The sequence below is a fragment of the Hypanus sabinus genome, unplaced genomic scaffold, assembly GCF_030144855.1.
Source record: "Hypanus sabinus isolate sHypSab1 unplaced genomic scaffold, sHypSab1.hap1 scaffold_929, whole genome shotgun sequence".
Lineage (NCBI taxonomy): Eukaryota > Metazoa > Chordata > Chondrichthyes > Myliobatiformes > Dasyatidae > Hypanus > Hypanus sabinus.
This window is the reverse complement of record NW_026781782.1, coordinates 129824-145923: the sequence shown is the minus strand read 5'-3', so window position 1 is coordinate 145923 and position 16100 is coordinate 129824. Positions and strand designations below refer to the sequence as shown.

At 46.0% G+C, this 16100-nt stretch overlaps 1 long non-coding RNA gene across 1 annotated transcript in view; it reads left to right on the top strand.

Moving 5' to 3' along the window:
• The first annotated feature begins 12509 nt into the window (after positions 1 to 12509).
• The window catches only part of LOC132390489 (uncharacterized), a 32834-nt gene continuing 29243 nt past the window's right edge, over positions 12510 to 16100 (top strand). Inside the window, exon 1 of the long non-coding RNA XR_009510922.1 lies at positions 12510 to 12753. This is a non-coding gene — a long non-coding RNA (uncharacterized LOC132390489). The remainder of the gene's footprint in view (positions 12754 to 16100) is intronic.

The following is a 16100-nucleotide window of genomic DNA, read 5'->3' as shown; positions in this document are numbered from 1 at the left end:
TGCCCTCACGTCTTAAATAACTAAATGTTAGATAGATAACGTATGGGGAAAGAAGGAGAGGAGGGGCATTAACAGAAGTTAATCAATAGTAATCAATATTCAGTTTCAATAAAAAGAGTAATCAATAGTCATACCATCAGGTTGTAATATCAGGTGTTGTTCCTCCAACCTGAGTGTGGCTTCATCTTGAAGTAGAGCAGGCCATGGACAGACATATCAGAATGGGAATGGGACGTGGAATTAAAATGTGTGGCCACTGGGAGGTCCTGGTTTCTCTGACGGACTGAGCGTGGGTGTTCAGAAACACAAGGATGCGCAAGTAGAGAATATGGCAGAGGATGGTTTCGATCCATCGACCCCTGGATTATGGACCACTCTGCTACTAACCGGAGTAACTCAGCAGATCCGGGCAGTATGTATGGAACTGAATACAAAGGGAACGTTTCGGGCCGGGTCCTTTTATTGGAACTGGAAATGAAGAGGGGAGAGGAAATATCATTGAGTGAGTTAGAATGTGTGGGTTGCTTTTCTGTGAGACTCGGAGCTCAGGGTCTGTCTTTAAACAGCACATTCCTCAGAACAGGGAGCGGACTTTCTGCTGAAACCAAATCCAACTGGTTCGAAGTTTCACTCTCAGTCACGCAAACAAAGTCACTTTAGAATTCTATATGTCTATTTAATGAATAGAATGAATGTACAAGGGTATAATGTACAATTAAATGAATGTACAAGGGTATACGTGCTATCGTAGGGACAGAAATGTGGGCGGACGGGGTGGGGTGGCCCTGTTGGTGAGGAATGAGATTCATTCCTTTGCAAGGGGGTACATAGGATCAGGAGAAGTAGAGTCTGTGTAAATAGAACTGACGAACAGTAAGGGCAAAAGGGCCCTAATGGGTGTTGTCTACAGGCCCCCAAACGGTAGCATGGATATTGGATGCAAGTTGAATAGGGAGTTAACATTGGCATGTGGCAAAGATAAAGTCGCTGTAGTTAAGGGGGATTTCAACATGCCGGTGAACTGGGAGAATCAGGTTGGTGCTGGACCCCAGGATAGGGAGTTTGTAGAGTGCCTACGGGATGCATTCTTGGAACAGCTTGTATGAGAGTCGATCAGGGACAAGGATATTCTGGATTTAGTGTTATGTAATGAACCGGATTTGATAAGCGATCTTGAAGAAAAGGAGCCATTAGGAGGTAGTGACCATAATATGATAAGTTTTTATCTGCAATTTGAGAAGGTTAAGGGCAGATCGGAGGTGTCAGTGTTGCAGTTGATCAAAGGAGACTATGGAGCCATGAGGGAGGAGCTGGCCAAAGTTAAATGGACAGATATCCTAGCAGAAAAGACAGTGGAAGAGCAATGACAGGTATTCTTGGGAATAATGCACAAGGTGCAAAATCAGTTCATCCCCCGGAGAAGGAAGGATTCAAAGGGGGGAAAGGGGCCACAGTGGTTGACAAAGGAAGTCAGAGATTGCATAGCATTAAAAAAAAGAGAAGTATGACAGAGCTAAGGTGAGTGGGAAGACAAATGATTGGGAAATTTTTAAGGAACAACAGAACTTAACGAAAAAGGCAATACGGGGAGAAAAAAAATGAGGTACAAACGCAAGCTAGCCAAGAATATAAAAGAGGATAGCAAAAGCTTTTTTTTTAGGTATGTGAAGAGAAAGAAGATAGTTAAGTACAATATTGGGCCCTTGAAGAATGAATTGGGTGAAATTGTTATGGGAAACAGAGAAATGGTAGAAGAATTTAATAAGTACTTTAGATCTGTCTTCTCTAGGGAAGACACAAGCAATTTCCCAAATGTATGGATGGGCCAAGGGCATAGGTTAACAGAGGAAATGAAACAGATTGACATTAGGAAGGAAACGTTGATGAGTAGACTGATGGGACTGAAGGCTGACAAATCCCCAGGTCCAGATGGTCTGCATCCTAGGGTATTAAAGGAGGTGGCCCTGGAAATTGCGGATGCATTGGTAGTCATTTTAAAATGATCCTTATTTCAGGATCAGTTCCTGAGGATTGGAGAATGACTAATGTTATCCCACTTTTTAAGAAAGGAAGGAGGGGGAAAACAGAGAACTATCGTCCTGTCAGCCTAACATCAGTAGTGGGGAAGATGCTAGGGTCCATTACTAAAGATGAAATAGTGGCATATCTAGATAGCAGTGATAGGATTGGGCCGAGCCAGCATGGATTTACCAAGGGCAAATCATGCTTGATCTATCTGTTCGAGTTTTTCGAGGATGTAACCAGGATGTTGGATAAGTGAGATCCAGAGGATGTAGTGTACCTCGATTTTCAGAAGGCATTTGATAAGGGCCCACATAGGAGATTGGTGGGTAAAAACAGAGCTCATGGCATTGGGGGTAAGATATTGACATGAATAGAAAACTGGTTGGCAGATAGAAAGCAAAGGGTAGTGGTGAATGGGTGTTTCTCGGAGTGGCAGGTGGTGACTAGTGGGGTGCCAGAGGGCTCATTTTTTGGACCACAGCTGTTTACGAATTACATCAACGATTTAGATAAATGCATCGAGAATAACATCAGCAAGTTTCCTGATGATACTAAGCTGGGTGGCAGTGTGACATGTGATGAGGATGTTAGGAGAATTCAGGGTGACTTGGATAGGCTGGGTGAGTGGTCAGATACTTGGCAGATGAAGTTAATGTGAATAAGTGTGAGGTTATCGACTTTGGGAGTCAGAACAGGAAGGCAGATTATGATCTGGACGGTGTAAAGTTAGGTAAGGGAGAAATACAAAGAAATCTAGGAGTCCTTGTTCATCAGTCACTGAAGGTGAATGAGCAACAGCAGCAGGCAGTGAAGAAGGCTAACGGAATGTTGGCCTTTATCACAAAGGGAATTGAGTACAAGAGCAAGGAAATCCTTTTGCATTTGTACAGGGCCCTGGTGAGACCACACTTGAAGAATTGTGCACAGTTCAGGTCTCCAGGGTTAAGGAAGGACATCCTGGCTGTCGAGAAAGTGCACTGTATATTCACAAGGTTAATTCCTGGGATGTCCGGACTGTTTTACGCAGAGCTGTTAGAGAGACTGGGCTTGTATACGCTGAAATTAAGGAGATTGAGAGGGGATCTAATTGCAATATATAAGATGATTAAGGGATTCGACAAGATAGAGGCAGGAAATATTTTCCAGATGCTGGGAGAGTCCAGTAACAGAGGGCATGGTTTAAGAATAAAGGGTAGGTCATCTAGAGCAGAGTTAAGGAGAAACGTCTTCTCCCAGAGAGTTGTGGGGATGTGGAATGCACTGCCTCAGAAGGCAGTGGAGGCTAATTCTCTGGATGCTTTCAATAAGGAGCTAGATAGGTATCTTATGGATAGGGGAATCAAGGGAGGTGGGACAAGGCAGGAACAGGGTATTGATAGTAGATGATCAGCCATGATCTCAGAATGGCGGTGCAAGCTTGAATTGCCGAATGGTCTACTTCTGCACCTATTGTCTATTGTCTATTTCTGTACATGCAAAGATGCTAAACTGTTAATAGTTAATAGTTTAACTATTAACTATTTCTTCTTCAGGGAAGAGCAATAAACCAATGAATATGTAATTTATCTTAAAGGATGGGCTTGAACCAGCTACGTAACCGATTACAGTTGCTGCCCTAGTTGCTGTGAGATTGCAGAATTTGACTATTTTTACTTCAAACTCACATATTTGCAGTTGTTTTAAAAGTATTTTTCCACAATGCTTTTAGGAAAAATCACTCCATGACATTATTCACAAATGTGAAATTCTTTAATACAAAGACATTACACAGTGTATGAAACGTGTATGTTTCCCTGTTAAAGGAAACATGCTAAATACCCCTTAATTTTGTTGATGTAAGTTTAAAAGTGCGGAGCAAAATGGAGAGTGAGAATGTAATCAATGAGGGAGGGGTGAGGGAAACGGATTTCAGGCAGAAGTGGTTTCGAGTGTGGGGTGAGCACGATGGTTGTTGGGAAAGGATGGGTGAGTGTGATGTGTGCGGAACAGAATGAGGTAAGTGCAGAGATTGGAGGAAAGAGATGTAGAAGAAAGCATCGGCTCACAACAGGAAGGGTCTGGAAACCATAGAAAGGGTGAGAGGAGATTTACAAGGATTTTGCCTGGATTGGGGAGCATTCCTTTTGAAAACAGGTTGAGTGAACTCGGCCTTTTCTCCTTGGAGCGTCGGAGGATGAGAGGTGGCCTGATAGAGGTGTACAAGATGATGAGAGGCATTGATCGTGCGGATTGTCAGAGGCTTTTTCCCCAGGGCAGAAATGGCTAACACGAGAGGGCACAGTTTTAAAGTGCTTGGAAGTAGCTGCAGAGGAGATGGCAGGAGTAGGTACAGAGAGTGGCGAGTGCGTGGAATGGGCTGTTGGTGACGGTGGTGGAGTTGGATATGACAGGGTCCTTTAAGAGGCTCCTAGATAGGTACATGGAGCTGAGTGAAATAGGGAGTTATGGGTAACCCTAGGTGATTTCCAAAGTAAGGACATGTTCGACTCAGCTTTGTGGGCCGAAGGGCCTGTATTGTGCTGTTGACTTTCTTTGTTTCAATGAAAGAGAACGACAGTGAGGAGGTATGGATGAGTGAGAGAGGTGCTGTGACTGGACGGAATAATTAGACTAACTCTTTATTCATCCACAGTGCAAAGGTTGATAGACGTGGCTAATCACAAATCACTGAGCAAATCCAGGGTGAGATTCCAGTTTTTGGTCTTTGTTTTCCACACCAGGAGTTTCACCAGGGTCTGGTGTAAGCGGCTGTCTGGCGTTGCACATTCCACATTCCAGTGAGTGGTCACTCTGCGAAAATGAAACCCAACAGGTTCAACATTTCAATCTCATTCCGATGTGAAAGCATTCACATTAGTATTCCGCTTAACTATCTCTGGTGCAGCGAAGGTCAGTGAATCTGAAAACTGATATAAAGATGGTCTCGAAACTGCAACGTTATCAATTAACTGCTTGCTGTGAGTTTCCAGAATTGTACTACTATTTCCTTCAGACTCACATTATCTACAGTTGTCTCTAAAAAATTATTTCGTGATTCTTAAAAAAAAAATCAGGTTGTGACATTTACCAGACCATATGACTTGGAGCAGAATTCAGCCTATCGATTCAGCTCCGCCACTCCATCATGGCTGACCCCTGATCCCACTCAACCCCATACATCTGCCTTCTCGCCATAACCTTTGATGCCCTGACCGATTAGGAGACTATCAACCTCTGCCTTAAATATTCCCACAGACTTGACCTCCACTACAGTCTGTGGCAGAGCATTCCACAGATTCACTACTCTCTGTCTAAAGAAAAAAATAATTTTTTCATCTTTTCTAAACAGTTACCCATCAATTTTGAGGTTGTTTCCTCTAGGTTTGGATACACCCACCAACGTCTCCACATCTAAACTCGCCGGTCCTTTCAACATTCGGTAGGTTTCAATGAGATCCCCCAGCATTCCTGTAATTCCAGTCAGTACAGGCCCAAAGCTGCCACATGCTCCTCATATGTGAACCTCTTCATTGCTGGAATCATCCTCATGAACCTCCTGCGGTCACTCAACGATGACAACACATCGTTTCCGAGATATTGGACACAAATCTGTTGACAATACTGAAAGTATGGCCCGATTAGTGTCTCATAAAGACTTAGAATTTTCTCCTTGCTTTTATATTCTATTCCCTTTGAAATAAAGAACAGCATTGCACTTGCCTTCTTCACTACAGACTCAACCTTTAAATTAACGTTCAAGGAAATTAACCTTGCACGAGTACTCATGATCCTTTCTGCACTTGTGATGTTTGAACCTTCTCCCCATTTAGATGATAGTCTGCACTATTGTTCCTTTTACCAGAATGTGTTATCATACATTTCCCAACATTGTATTTCCTTTGAAACTTTTTGTCCATTCTTCCAATTTGTCTGAGTCATTGCTTCATCCGCACTACCTATTGCTCCACCTATCTTCGTATCATCCACAAACTTTGCCACAAAGCCATACATTCCATTATCTAAATCAGTGATAAATAATGTGAAGAACTGTGGTCCCAATACTGACCCCTGAGGATCACCACTAGTCACCGGCAGCCAACGAGAAAAGGCCTCTGATATTCCCACTGACAGCCTTCTGCCTCCCAAACATTCCTCTATTCCAGTAATGCCACAGGATTTTAGCTTTTTAAGCAGCCTCATGTGTGGCACCTTACCAAATGTCTTCTGAAAATGTAAGCAAAGTATATCCACTGTCTTCCCTTTGTCCACCCTGCTGGTTACTTCCTCAAAGAACTCTAGTAGGTTTATCGGGCAAGATTTCTCTCCACAAAAACCATGATGACTTTGACTTATTTTATCATTTGTCTCCAAGTACCCCGAAACCTCATTCTTAATAATAGACTCCAACTCCTCCCCAACCACTAACATAAGGACAACTGACCTATAATTTCCTTTATTTTTTACGGTCCTCGCATCTTAAAGAGCGGAGTGACATTTACAATCTTTCAGTCCAACAGATCTGCAGGTGAAGTGTTGCCTCTCTTGGAAGGACTGGCAGGTGTAGCATTCTGGCCGCCTACAGAGATAAGTGCCAGGAGGCAGATTAGTGGGGACGGATCACTGCGGAAGTGTAGGTGAGTTAGCGTTAGTGTTAGGATCCTTTTTTGAGATGACTGAAGTTGTGGAGAATGTTGTGTTGATGCAGAACCTGACTGGGTGGTAGTTTATGACAAGAGGAACACCATCACTGTTAAGGCAGAAGGAAATGGAGGAGAGTCGGGTGAGAGCAGCATCAGTGGGAGAGGACGGGAAACGACATTCTTTGAAGAAGAACATCTGTGATGTCCTGAAGTGAAAATCCTCACCCTGGGAATAAATCTCAACACCCTCCTCTCAGCACCTCCCTCCCCAAGCACCCCCTCTCTCAGCACACACCACCCCTCAGCACCCCTTTCCCCAAGCACACCCCTCTCAGCACCTCCCTCCCCAAGCACACCCCCTCTCTCAACACACCCCCTCCCTCCACCCTTTCTCAACACCCTCCTCTCAGCACCTCCCTTCCCAAGCACACCCCCTCTCTCAACACACCCCCTCCCTCCACCCTTTCTCAACACCCTCCTCTCAGCACCTCCCTTCCCAAGCACACCCCCTCTCTCAACACACCCCCTCCCTCCACCCTTTCTCTACACCCCCCTCTTAGCACCTCCCTCCCCACGCACAACTCCTCTCAGCACACACCACCTCCCTCAACACCCCACCCCTCCCTCCACCCTCTCTACCCGCGCACACCCCCTTCCCTGCGCATCCCCTCTCTTTGCACTCCCCTGTCTCAGCACACACCCCTTCTCTCAACACATCCCCCTCTCTCAACACTTCCCTTCCCTCAACACCACCCTCCCTACCTCCATCTCCCTCTGCTACGCAGCATCGCCCTGCAAAAGTTACTCTACTATCTACCCCTGCCGTCCCACTCCCTACTCATCCCCTCCCTCTCACACCCCCCCTCACCCGGAGGGGCGGATATAAAGTGGGGAAAGAGAAGAGGGGTGCGAAGGGGATAGACAGGCCGTACCTGGAGAGAAAAGAGAAGACGAGGGATGAAGCCGCGAGAGATCGGGGAAGGGTGTAGGGAAAGAAGGAAGGGGAGAGTAGGGAAAGGGCAAGGAGCGTCTAGCGGGTAGGAGAGTGTATGGGATGAGGAGAGAGCGGGAGGGGGAGGAGAGAACGGAGTTAGGTGGGGAAGAGAGCGCGGGAGGAAAAGAAGACGGGGGGTGGGATTGGGAGGAGAGCACAACGGGGAGGGGCGGCTGGGAGGAGAGCGAGTGTTTTTGTAATGAGCGACTGACACTGTATAACCAAATGATCTCGGGTGTAGCGGCTCAGACTGAAATCTGCGTGCACGGTGAGCACCGTTCACCCGGGACCGCACTGAACTCGGTCCGGTTTCAACATCACAGTAAGTGTTGTCTCCGATTCTCCGGAATCAGGGAACGTTTTCAACGGGATTCGGCTTCTGTCGGGACCGGGAGGGAATTCAGTGGGAGAAGGGGAATCTGAAATCTTCAAATTAACGAATTAATTATTGACCAAATGGATTAAAAGAAACGATTACCTTCAATTGCAAACCTTCCCCAGTTGTTCTCGTCGCTGCAGAAAAGCCTTTCGCACCGACAATGATATGCGAAATGTCTCCACGGGGCAGGGAAATAGTCTCTGTCCCTCTTCTCCCTCTCACCCCTCTCACTCCCTGTCACTCACTCACTCACATACACACGAAAAACTATTCGGAAAACAGAGCTACTCTGAGATGTTGCCGTTCGGATCGTCGCAGTGGACAATGCCGCATATATTTATTTAATTAAATTGTGTATTTTTAATAGATATGTAAAAACTCTTAAAGTCCGATCGGAATTCAAAGAAGTCGAAATTCAGATTGCAGACACTGGTGAACTTTCTTTTCTGTATCATCGGTGTTTTTATTGTTTTTCCCTGTAATAGAAATATTTGAACAGTGTTAAATTAGCTTTGTTCACAGTTGAAGGTGAGTGCGGAAAGTCGAACTGGTTTGTATGGTACAGAGAATCGTGCTGTGAGTTTTCAAAGATTAGCAACACCCCCCCCCCCTTCCCCTCCTCCCCCGAAGCTACTAAATGACCCTCGCCTGACTGTCTGCTGTAAAGATAGAATCTACCCACACGGAAACTGAACATTCTTAAGGTGAGAATAATTCAGCATCTGATATTTATTTCCGATCTTTATTTCCAACCGACACGTTACCTGTGTTTTGGATTAGTGATCAAGAAGTTACTTGCAAACAAGCGAAAATTTACAGATTCCGGAGCAACACACACGAAATGTTGGAGAAACTCAGCAGGCCAGACAGCATCTAGGAAAAGAGTGAACGGACGACGTTTTGGCCCGAAATCCTTCGATAGGACTCCTTTCCGAGATGTTGCCTGGCCTGCTGAGTTCCTCCGGCATTTAGTGTGTTTCGCAAGAAGTTATTCGCTCTATTTCAAGTCTCCTCTGTCGGTCGTGGTATTTGTGTTCTTGCATTATCCTGTCTGCACGGTTGAGATTCTCTACAGTTTATGTCAAGGTTAAAAACAGTTCCCGAATCAGGGGTTACGATTCGAAAGCAAGCGTGAGAAAAGTTGTTTAGCCAACACGGCTTCTAATAATAGAAAACAGAACCGAGTTACAATAAGTATCTGTTACTAAAAGTTAAATTAAATAAGTATTGCAAAAATGAATACAGTGAAGTACGTTCGAGTTCCATGTCAATTCCGAAATGGGATGGCAGAGGGAAGGAAGCGGTGCCTGACTAGTTGAGTGTGTGCCCTCAATCTCCTGTACCACCTTCCTGCTGATACCAACGAGAAGAGGGCATCTCCTTGGTGAAGCAGATCCCTAATGATTGATGCCACTGTTTTGTAATAGCTGCCGTGCATTCTTTGTAACTGCATCGGTATGCTGGGCCCTGGAGATCCTCAGAGATGCTGACACACAGGGACATGAAGTTGCTCTTCCTGGGCACTGGTATAATTGTTAGCCTTCTAAGGGATGTTCAAACTTCCAACTGCAGCAAAAATGACCCCATCTCTGAAGCATTCACAGAATACAACTCCTGTTTCTCTGGGGTGGCTGAAATCCTTGTAAATCTGTGTGACGACAACACCCACCATTTCCTCACTCTCCTGAAATTGGCGGAAACACCAAAAAATTCCCACGATGTATTTTATTGAAGGAAAGGCAGATGAGCTTAGGTCATTGATTAACACATGACATTATGATATTGTCACCATCAATGAGACTGTCTTGCAGAGAACTGGCAGATCAATATTCTGGGGTTCTGTTGTTTTGGACAGGACAGAGCGTGAGGGATTAAAGGGGTAGGGGTGGTTTCACTCAGGGAAACTGTCACGGCAGTGTGCAGAAAGGGCAGATGGGAGAACTCATCTAGTGAGGTTTTATGGGTAGATCAAAGAAATAAAATTTGTTTGAACATGTTAATGGGTCTATCTTATAGACCACCCAAGAGTCTGTGGGATTTAGAGGATCAAATTAGTAGACGTCAGAGAATATTGCAAGAACCATAATTTGTTATAATATGATTTTAACCCTCCACATACAGACTGGAACTCTCATACTGTAGATCTACTCATGTAGTTGACAAATGTCTAACAGAAGTTTCATTAATCAGTACATTGAAGTCCCAAAGACTCAAGTGTGATACTTGATCTCCCATTGGGGACTGAGACAGGACAGAGGTAATAGAAGTCTGTGTAGGGAAACTGTTTGCATCTGGTGATCACAAAGCCATCAGATTCAAAGGAAGTATGGAGAACGACAGCTCTGCTCCGTGGTATTGAGGCCCTGGTAAAGAAAACAAAACGTACAACCAAGCTGGATGAACTCAGCAGGTCGGGCAGCATCTGTCATCAGACTGATTAGGGACATCCAACATGACTTTGTGTGTTCTAGACAATCTATTGAGTTTTTCAAAGAGGTTACAAGGAATGTTACCAGGAAAGTTGATGAAGGCAAGGCTCTAGATATTGTCTACATGGACTTTAGCAAGGCATTTGGCAAGGTCCCGCATAGGGTGTTGACCTATAAATTTCATTCTCTTGGCATTCAAGTTGATTTATTAAATGGGAGTAGACATTAGCATAGAGGAGGAAGGCAGATAGTGATAGCAGATGGTTGCCTCTCTGACTGGAGACCCGTGACTTGTGGATTTCCAGAGGGATCGGTGCTGATATCCGTTGTTGTTTGTCAACTTTATCAATGATCTCGATTATAATTAGATTATCCGGATCAGCAAATTTGCAGATGGCACCAAGGTTTGGGGTGTATTTGACAGCGAGGAAGACTAACAGAGCTGACAGCGAGATCTGCGCCAGGAGTAAAAATGTCTGACAATGGCAGATGGAGTTTAATGCAGGCTTGTGAGCTGTTACGCTTCAGTAGGATCAACCAGGGTGGGTCTTACACAATGAAGGGTTCGGCACTGAGGGGTGCGGTAGGACAAAAGCATCCGGGAATACGGATCCATAACTCACTAAAAGTGGCAGCACACCGAGATAAGTTAGTAAAGAAATCTATGGCACATTCGCCTTCATAAATTAAAGTATTCAGTACAGGTGACTGCATGATATAAGACAGTTATGAGGCCTAATTTGGAGTATGTTTGCAGTTTATGTCACCTACCCACAGGAAAGATGTAAATAAGGTTGACAGAATACAAGGAAAATTTACAAGGATGTTGCTGCGATTGGAGGACCTGAGTTATAAGGGAAGATTGGATATGTTACGACTTTGTTCCTTGGAACGCGGACGATTTGGGGGAGATTTTGTGGAAGTCTACAAAATCATGAGGGGTATAGACAGGGTAGATGGGGTTGAGGGATGAGGCTAGTGAGAGTTAGGTCAGGGGACAGAGGGGAGTGAGGCTCCCATTTTTAATCGGCAAACAGCTCCCCCCCCTCCCCCATGCTCATTTCAATCAGTGCGTCCTTCCCTCCGTGTCGACCATTTTAACGTATGTGACGATTTTCAGTGAGTGCGTCACTCCCTCCCTCGGTAAAACCTCTGGACATTAGGAATAAATGACTTTTAAGAGAATTAAATTCGGCAAATATTTCCAGCGCGGTGTGGAATGAAACCGTGGGCGGGGAGAGTTCTTGTGACAATAGTTGTCCAGATGGAAATGCAAACATCTCTACCAGTTTTCTTCCAGTTCGTAGAAATATATAGTCGAACGTGTTTGCTTTAACTTCAGCAGAAATGCAGCCCCCTGTACCTGAACAGGCGAGCGAGGTTTGAGTTCAAACTCTATCCATGTCAGGCAGACTTTCTTACACAGAGGGCGGAGTTCAGACCTTCCCACTGGTTGTGATGAAAGAAAAGGGAGAGATCCACACGGAAACCCGGACAGAAAGGTTAACGCAGACTGTTTGTTTTCCTCTTTAGGGTTGCGACATTGACCCCACTCCCGCCTCTTCCCGCTGTCAGACCCGTCCTGAGCCGGTGAGAGTCAGTGTGACCCGGACTGCGGCAGTCCCGCTCTACCCCGGCTCACCCGGCCCTGTCCAACTGTAATGAGTGACCACTCCCGCCTCCTCCCGCTGTCAGACCCGTCCTGAGCCGGTGAGAGTTAGTGTGACCCGGACTGCGGCCGTCGCGCTCTACCCCGGCTCACCCGGCCCTGTCCATCTGTAATGAGTGACCACTCCCGCCTCCTCCCGCTGTCAGACCCGTCCTGAGCCGGTGAGAGTTAGTGTGACCCGGACTGCGGCAGCCCCGCTCCACCCCGGCTCACCCGTCCCTGTCCATCTGTAATGAGTGACCACTCCCGCCCCCTCCCGCTGTCAGACCCGTCCTGAGCCGGTGAGAGTTAGTGTGACCCGGACTGCGGCAGTCCCGCTCTACCCCGGCTCACCCGGCCCTGTCCATCTGTAATGAGTGACCACTCCCACCCCCTCCCGCTGTCAGACCCATCCTGAGCCGGTGAGAGCTAGTGTGACCCGGACTGCGGCAGTCCCGCTCTACCCCGGCTCACCCGGCCCTGTCCATCTGTAATGAGCGGCGGACACATCACAGCCGAGTGGCCTCGGGAGCAGCAGCTCAGACTCAACTCTCCGTACAAGGTGAGCACACCGGTGCAGGACCATTGTCGGTCACCCGGGAAGTCAGACTGTGATTTCCCGGGATCACACTGAACGCCGTCCGGTTACAACATCAGAGGTAAGTGTTGTCTATGATTCTGCCCAACTATTCAGGATTTAGAGCGAGGCTCGGATTTGGTCAAGATCGGGAGTGAATTTAGTGGGAGAAGAGAGTCCTGACACGTTCATGTTAACGAGTGAATTACTGTCCAAATGGATTAAGAGAAACGAAATCTTTGCCGTCAACCAAAATTACTCTCCTGGGTGATTTCTACTGAATGTGAGCAGAAAGCATTTTTCACCCCGGTAGTGACATATGAAACATCCCACGGGGCAGTGACCCGTCACAGATCTCTCTGAAACAAGAGTAATCAGCAGATGCTGGAAATCCGAGCAACACACACAAAATGCTGAAGGAACTCTGCAGGCCAGGCAGCGTCTATGGAGAAAAGAACAGTCGACCTTCGAGACCCCAGCTAATGGAGTTTACATTGCGTCATTGGTTCTGTCACTCTTCCCTGCACCACAAAGAGTTAAACTTTCGTCACGCTTGAATGACAGTGTTTTCACTGGAACACTGGAATTTAGAAGGATGAGAGGGGATCTGATTGAAACATATGTGATTAAGGGATTGGACACGCTAGAGGCAGGAAACATGTTCCCGAGGCCACAAGAGGCCACAGTTTAAGGGGTAGGATGGTAGGCTATTTAGAACAGGGTTGAGGAAAAACTTTTTCACCCAGAGAGTTATGGATCTACGGAATGCTCTGCCTCAGAAGCCAATAGAGGCCAATTCTCTGGGTGTTTTCAAGAAAGAGTTAGATAGAGCTCTTAAAGACAGCGGAGTCGAGGGATATGGGGAGAGGGCAGGAACGGGTTACTGATTGCAGGTGGTCAGCCATGATCACATTGAATGGCGCTGCTGGCTCGAAGGGCCGAACGGCCTACTCCTGCACCTATTTTCTATTGTCCATTGTCTATAAAACTGCTCCCTCTGGCACCGACAAACATTCCACTCTCAAAATCAATGAGATCACATTTCATCTCCATGGAGATGTTTGTTGGAGACAGAACGTACCTTGTACAAAAGAACAGGATAGGGAGAGAACCGCTGATAAGGCTGTATGTTTAGTTAATGATTATCATCAGGAGCTGACTGAACATTAACCAGGGTGTGTTCATTACTTACAGAACCCGTAACACAACCTCACTGGGACAGGGTGGTAACAGAACCTGGAGCCGCGGTACAAGGTAAGAAGCTCTATATATTGAAATATAAACATCACAAAAACTGTTAGCCACTTTTATGAACACGAATGGGGTTGATAACATATTGTGTTGATCGATATTAGAACTGTACCGAATTGCTTTTAAATGAATTAATAATTCCTTTCGTCTAATTGAATGCATCGACTTCCTGTGCATATCCCGCGGGAAACCGGTGTAGTTGGAGGTGTTATCGGAAACGCCGCACTTTCAACCGAGCTCCGAATCATCAGCAAAGGCTCGGGAGGTGTGAGCTTCCCGCATCTCGGAACTGTCCCCGGGCTACGGCTTGCAACAGCAGGAAGCTGATCCGTCCACACTCGGGGCTTTACCGATCCCCGACCGAGGATTCGCTTTGCTTATTCCGTCACTGGCGGGATCGACACTATCTGTCTACCATTTACGATATTTCGGTAGGTAGCTGCAGGGAGAGGGCGAAATTATGAGAACTACCCACTCTGCAGTTTATAGCAGGTGGTGGGGGCTGGGAGGGGTGTAAAGATGTGATGGTCCATTATATAGTCGGTTGATGAGACCTGTTGTGGATCACCAACTGCAGTGCTGTTTCCCTTCTGTCAGAAGTGTGTCGGTAGGTGGGAGATCAAAAGAAGGTTTGACAGAGAGACACACACAAAATGGTGGTGGAACGCAGCAGGCCAGGCAGCATCTATAGTGAGAAGCACTGTCGACGTTTCGGGCCAAGACCTTTCGTCAGGACTAACTGAAAGGAAAGATAGTAAGAGATTTGAAAGTAGGAGGGGGAGGGGAAAACGCGAAATGATAGGAGAAGACCAGAGGGCGTGGGGTGAAGCTGAGAGCCGGAAAGGTGCTTAGCTAAAGGGATACAGAGCTAGAGAAGGAAAAGGATCATGGGACGGGAGGCCAAAGGAGAAAGAAAGGGGAGCACCAGAGGGAGATGGAGAACAGGCAGAGTAATGGTCAGAGAGAGAGAGAGAGAGAGAGAGAAAAGGGAGGGGAAATTAAAAAAAATATATATCAGATTGTACTGAAAGCAGGCACCGCCAGTTGGCAATTGAGATGCTCTCTCTCTCTCTCTCTCTCTCTCTCTCTCTCTCTCTCTCTCTCTCTCTCTCTCTCTCTCTCTCTCTCTCTCTCTCTCTCTCTCTCTGTGTCTCTCTCTGTCGCTCTCTGGGTCTGGTGTCTCATTGGAATGGCCTCCGTAATATTCAGCAGAAGCAGATTATTACAATTAATACTGTAATCTGTGCACTGTAATGGTCTTTGAAGGACAAGTGAGTGAGATGCTACAGGTGAGAAGCAGGATTAAGGTGCTGAGATCACAGACCAGATCGGTCACAGTAAATTCAGCATGTGAATTTGATTAAATCTCCCATCAACATCCTTTGGCTGACAAAACACATCTAGCAAATTTAATGCTAAAGGGATTCTTCATCATTCAGTAAAGGGAAACAGCTCAGCTATTTGTAAAGTATGAGTAACAGCGAGGAAACACAGTGACAGGAGGAAAGTAACAGACACATTAATCATAATTTTATCTGATCGATCGTTACTTATTCCTAATGTGAACACTAATTTCAAGGTGAAATATATTCTTATCTTGCTGTACTCATTAGGGTGTGGTTATTTCCAGTTTGTAATCTCGACACAGTTGCTGCCTTGCACGTTATTGTAATGGCCCCATTGTCGACAAATATTGAAGTTTGCTTTATCAAAGGGCTGACTCTGAGATCAGTGGTGCTCCAGACATTTGGGGCACAGTTAAATCTGGCGAAAGGGACTGTTCGGTGTTCAAAATCATAACTTTTCACCAGAGTTGACAGCGCCCGTCCTGCAGCTGTGCTTTTCCTATAAGATCACGGGGACCTTTGCCCTCGCCTATCGCTACGTTTATAGTCTGAAAAATAATTGCTCCCCAAATATACAACAAATTAATGCCAAGAGAAAATCTGCAGATGCTGGAAATTCAAGCAACAAACACAAAATGCTGGAGTAACTCAGTAGGCCAAACTGTACAGAAAAGAGTACAGACGATGCTTCAGCAAGACCGGACAAAAAAAGAGATGATAGGTCAGAGCTAGAAGGAGGGGGAGGGGAGTGAGGAAGAGGCAGAAAATGATAGGTGAAACTGGAAGGCTGAGGGATGAAGTAAAGTGCTGGGAAATTGATTGGTGAGAGATG